This window comes from Dromaius novaehollandiae, chromosome 25, assembly GCF_036370855.1.
Source record: "Dromaius novaehollandiae isolate bDroNov1 chromosome 25, bDroNov1.hap1, whole genome shotgun sequence".
Taxonomy (NCBI): domain Eukaryota; kingdom Metazoa; phylum Chordata; class Aves; order Casuariiformes; family Dromaiidae; genus Dromaius; species Dromaius novaehollandiae.
The window spans coordinates 2,031,266-2,036,838 of record NC_088122.1 but is presented as its reverse complement, the minus strand read 5'-3'; the positions used below and the strand labels follow the sequence as shown (position 1 = coordinate 2,036,838).

Genomic DNA, 5,573 nt, shown 5'->3' with positions numbered 1-5,573 from the left:
GCATGAACGGCACTTTGTAGAGGACCAGAAAAGAACGGCCAGATGTTGGGCAGCTTTTCAGCTGAAGGCTTACAGCTTGCAGTTGGGAACCTGTCATTTGCACAGTGAAAAACAGGTTGTTATGTTCCTTTTGAGGATTTTGCAGAGCAGCGACTAGCGTTCGAGTGAATGAGCTGCTGATATCAAAGGAGCCTGAAATGAGTTTCTTAGAAATGCACTTTTCTCAAGGTACAGATCCTTCATCTGCAAAGCACGCACACGAGTGCAAGGCACCCTGTCCTGCAGGGCGCCCAGAGTGGTATTTCAGTCCACTGTACGGTTTGCTGTTAAACGTATGCCTAGGCATTTTCCTCAACTAATAATAATAATAATAACCGTGTGTTCGAAGTCGCTGTGAATTGATGTGCTTTGCTGAATTGCAGTCTAAAATGGCTACAGTCAGCGACCAGATCTGCACTAAACCTTGCAGGATAACTCCGGGTGGGGAAGGGTGTCTCTCCCCTGACTGCCAAAAATTCGTTTTTCCCCCATAGAACTGCTCTGATAGACAGGTCTTTCAATGCGGCTTGTTTTGCTTTGGTGGCAGGAAGAGGGAGGGGAAAGGCGGCGCTTTTACTTACACTAAACAATTTGGCAAGTATGGCTGCATCCACAGAAGTGCTTTGCTGGTGCGGCACACCAGCAGTCCTGTCCTGGTGAAACCGTCCCCACGTCGATGTAGCCTGTGCTCCCTTTGCGTACCTCGCTCGCTGGTGTGCCAAGGGAAGGGGTGTGCACGGGGCAAGGAGAGCAGCTCGGTCGCAGGCGCCCCTAGAATGGGACCACTGTGCAGCTGCCTGGTCTCCTGCGGAGAAACCGCTTTCTGCAATGCTCTGCCGTAATTTTTATGCAAAAATTACCGGTACCTGCAAAAAGTTACTGAATTCTCCTTCACCTCCCCCCCCTTTTTTTAATAACTTCAGCATAAAAAATGCAGACACAACTTCAGCCTTTAATCTGTAGGTAAACATCTGTCCTCAGGCAGATGTTTATGAATGGAAATAGCTGTGGTTGGTTTAGCGCCGGGCCGTAAACCAGGGAAGTGGGCAGGTAGCTGGTTTTGTGGAGCGTGCTAGTGGAGGCTGGAGCAAGTGGAAAGCCTGTGTGTCTGCTGCTTTGTATTCCTGCTTGAAATAAAGCAGGAGCCGGCAGGACACAGACTGCTCCTTGGGGAGTTTCACACGGTAATTGTTGCCTGGCCTGTAGCTATTTTATAATAAATGAGTGCTCAGGAAACTTCTGCAAAAAACTTTGGGTTTTAAATCTGTTACTTATGACCCTTTTAGCACATGTATCTGAAGCTGAGCCGCAAGTTTTACACACAAAGTATTTTCTGCTACTTTATATGATTGAATGTCATCAAATTTTCTGAACTTCGATTTGACAGAAGACTATGGAAGGAAACATTTTGCTTTCTGATATGCTTTGGTGTGTGAGCTACAGTTTGATTTGCAATGGTATAATCTCTTAGCGGTAAGAAGTATTTCCCGGTTTCCTGTTTGTTTCAATAAAGTGCATGATTCTTACTGGTGCCTCACTCTTCAGTGCAGGCTGAATATACCCGCATGTAACGCTTTTTGCCTACCGTTGAAGCAGTATCTTTGGAAAGATAAGTGGCTGCCGCTTCACCAGCTCACCGCATCACCTTGGCATCGTGGGAGTACGTCTTGCTTCAGTGTGGCATGAATCCAAGCCTCGATTCTGGGAAAAATAACCGTAACAGAATCCTTTGTGTGGTTGCCAAAGCTTTACAGAGCGCCAGCAGATAAGGCTTGCAGAAATTAGAATACTTTCTTTTAGGAGTCCGTGTTTGCTTTCTCTCTATAATTTTGGCATTTATGGGGAATGGGAAAGAAACTAAGTTGGAAAGATGACAGTGGCATGATCTGGGGAATACAGTTTTTTTCCCTGTTTTCTCCCCCCTCCCTGACCTCCCCGAAAGAGCAGAACCAGGAGTTCTGTAGGGTTGCAAGTTGGTTAGCTTGGTCTGCTGAGGAAGGTGAGAGACCACAGACGTGGTGAATGGTGTGGAGAGGGCAGTTTGGGTGTTTTTATCTGCCCACAGGAAATAAGGATATCTAAAATTAAGGACATGGTCACAAATTCCAACTGAAAAAAGAAGATTTTTCCCACAGAAAGCACAATCTGGAGCTCAGCTACAAAATACAATGGAAGCTAAGGCCTCTGCAGCCTTCACAAAATACTCTTTTCTGAGGCTAATGGGAACATCGATGGGAACGTTAAGTAGGACGGGTAAGAGATAAAATCTTCCTGTCTGTGAGCAAAAGGTGGCAGCTTATTTGTTGGTCAAGGCACAATCTCATGTTGTTTGCTGTTGCCTAAGTGGTCCAACCTCACGCCTTCCCCTGAAGCCTCTAAGGGAGACTAGGGACATAGCCGGATCTCATCTGCCAGAGCAATTCCAAAGGATAACAAACACAACAAACACGGGAGAAGTAAACAAACCCTCCTCCCTGCAGCCCGCTTGCTCTCCGCGCATCTGCACTAGGAAGCTGCAGGTTGCTCGGTAAGGATTTGTTTGCAACAAAAGCAGATGTGAACACAACACCCCGGTCCTCCAATGACTCTTTGTTTGCTTCAGAACAAAGCTCTGATTCTCCGTTAAGAGGAACTTTTTCATAACACATGTCTGGAAGGCGGAGGGAGATAGAGCTGCTGTCTCAGGGGATCCCATCACAGCTTTCTAGCGAGATCAAGTTGTTCTCACATGGCCCCATATGTGCTCAAGGTGAAAACAGGAGGAGACATAAATAATACTTACGGTATGAGCTCATCATTTTGTCAAATGCATGGCATATCTCCTTTGGTGGAGGAAGAAGGAAACCTGGCACCAATCTAAAATGTCTCCTTGCCAATGCCTTAATGCAGTCAAGATTTATATTGTCTGCTAGGTCATGCACTCAGCAGCCATTCAGATCCACCCACACCCCAAAATGCAGAGCTGTGAGTGGGTGAGAAATTCCAGAAGCGGATCAGCCAACATGAACGTTGTATTAAAGAGAAGTTTATTAAGCAGATTGTTTTAAAATCGAAGAATTTAAGAACAGAAGCGGGATCCAGGTTGCACACTGGAATTTAATCTGATAAAGCAATAAAGGCAAAACAATAAGAAAAGGGAGTCTTCTAAGGGGAGGAAGTTGTAACCCCCCTCCCTTGCTGGCCATCTGCATTCCTTCCCTGTGAACCACGAACAGGAGTAGCCGTCGGAGGGGAGATTTCACTCTCTGTTCAATCTCCAGAGATGCAGGAGAGGAGAATTTATCAAGTCTCATCTTAGGCACTTAATCTTTTGGTGGTAAAAAAGGCAGACTGACAGCTGGATCCACAGTATGTTTGATATTATCACCTACAGTATTAAATCCAGGATAACTTAACAAATTATTTATCTTCCCACTTGTCAAGCAAAAAGCAATGTAGTTAGTAGGTATCTTGGTGTTAAATCTTAAGACTTACATGCTTTTAGCATGACAGACCAGTTTTGCAGGTCAAATGCTGTTCATGTACACAGCTAGTGAGTCTTTAGCTGAATGTGTGCACTGATTGCGTATCCCTGGTCAGCAAAGCAAGAACAGGTTAGAGTAACGTCTGTCAGGAGTGACACAGGTACGGCTGATCCTGCAAGGGGTGGCCTACATGATCTTTCGGGTCTCAGCTCTGTTTTGTGATGGCATCTCTTATCACATTATAAACACTTTACGTGCAAGTTGGCAACTAGAATTTAGGGTAGGATGTGACTTTGTTGCTAATGCTAATCCTGACAGTTGGTGCTGAGATGAGTTTCATCTATCCATCTCCAACAGCCTTGCAGTGGTGGATAATTATAATCTCTTATCTTACTTTTATGTGGGCAGGAAATGCTTATAAATGCCTGGTAAACTGACTAAAACAAGGCCACGGAGGTGATCAGTAGTAGAAGCGAGAGCAGAGTCTAATTTCTTTGCTCTGACAGTTCAACCATTAAAGGATTTGGTTACTGGAGTAAGCACTGTTCAGGGGCAGAGTCATGCACTGAAAAAGAAGAGCGCCCACTTTACCTCTGTTGCTTCATAAAAAAAGAAAGTGTAAAGGCCAGTGCGTGGGTGTTGGGAAACAATATTGTCAGGATTTATTAGTGTCTAATGCATGTGGCTTGCATATCACGGTGCTTTGCACCAATCTGATGTGAACACAGCTGGAATCGGTGGCTTAGCAGCCTAAGCTTGTGTTTTGAAACGCCTGCACTCCTTGGAACTGCCCGCTCGCATCCTGGCAGGTCACCGCTGCCCGTCGCCCTGTCCTTTCGCCAGATACACTGCGACCCACGCGTTGCTGGCTGTGTCGTCCAAGGTCCTGACTGCTCGGGGTGGGAATTCAAGGCTCTGGGGCCTGGATCCACATCCTGGAGAGTCACGCGTGCCGAGTAGCACAGGAGAGGGCAGATGCAGGTGCAAGCAGAGGAGCTGCACACGCCTGGAGCACTTTCGGCAGTGAAAATGTGCTTGCACGGGAGGAATGCAACGTTTTACTCTGTCTTTACAACAGCACTGCGGTAGCATCTTCTAGTTCACTGCACATCGTACCAAAACGTCCCAGGAAAACGGGAGCCTTTCTCGATTCCCAAACCTTTGCTGAAAATCCGTTCACTTGCTATCTTGGTGCTGAATTTCTGCTGTACATACATCGCTTTTCTTACAGCTTCACGTATCTTCTCTTGTGTGAAGAGGCAGCAATCAGAGAGCAGGAACTGCTGCTTATCTTGAAAGTCTTGCTAATTAATTGTTTTCCTCTCGCTTGCTTTCCCTGCTGCGCGCACGGCTCGGTCCGGGCACCGCAAGGCAGTGAACCGGGGCCGGTGTCCCCTCAGCGCCTCGGCAGGGGCCTGGTCTGTGCGAGCAGCAGACAACAGCGCGCTTGTTCAGAAAATTCTCCTGGCTCCATTTTCTGAAGGGGAAAAAAAGCCCTCTGAAATAAACCACTGGCCTCTCAGCAGACAGGAAAAATAGGAGGAAACGGGTAAAGCGGAGGTTTTTAACTTTCTGGCTGAGAACTATACTTTTTTTTGTTGGTGGGGACTTCAGATTTACCCCCCGCTTCAGGGTGGGGGTGCTCGGCGGGGGCACACACCCGCATTTCCCCAGAAAAACACTTCTAGCACCACCTTTTTCAGCCGGCTCCGCCACCAGCCTCGCTCCCTGCGTTACAGAAAGGGCAGCCGCCACGGGCGCGGCGGGAGCGCTCACGAATACGGGGAGTTTCAGGAAAACGAGGGGACGAAGGCGGCCGCGGGGTGCGGGGGCAGCCGGGACCGGCGGCGGGGCGCCGCGCTGAGGCACCACCTCAGGACGGCCGGCGCGCACGGCGCATGCGCGCGCCGCTCCCCACGCACGTCCACGGGGGAAGCCCCTCTCCTGCGCATGCGCCCCGCGCATCCCTCGCCCCCCCACCTGCGGCCGCCTCCTCTCGCCCGCGCCGCCGCCGGCCTCGCGCATGCGCCCCGCCGCCTCCTCGCCACCCCCTCCCGCCCCGCGCCCCCG

The 5,573-nt window shown here is 49.0% G+C and overlaps 1 long non-coding RNA gene across 1 annotated transcript; it reads right to left on the bottom strand.

Moving 5' to 3' along the window:
• Positions 1-568: 568 nt before the first annotated feature.
• On the bottom strand, positions 569-2,881 carry LOC135323633 (uncharacterized). The gene is made up of 3 exons (XR_010385115.1): positions 2,822-2,881; positions 1,625-1,740; positions 569-844 (listed from the first exon to the last, which is right to left on the bottom strand). It is a non-coding gene; the product is annotated as an uncharacterized LOC135323633 (long non-coding RNA).
• Between the last annotated feature and the right edge of the window lie 2,692 nt (positions 2,882-5,573).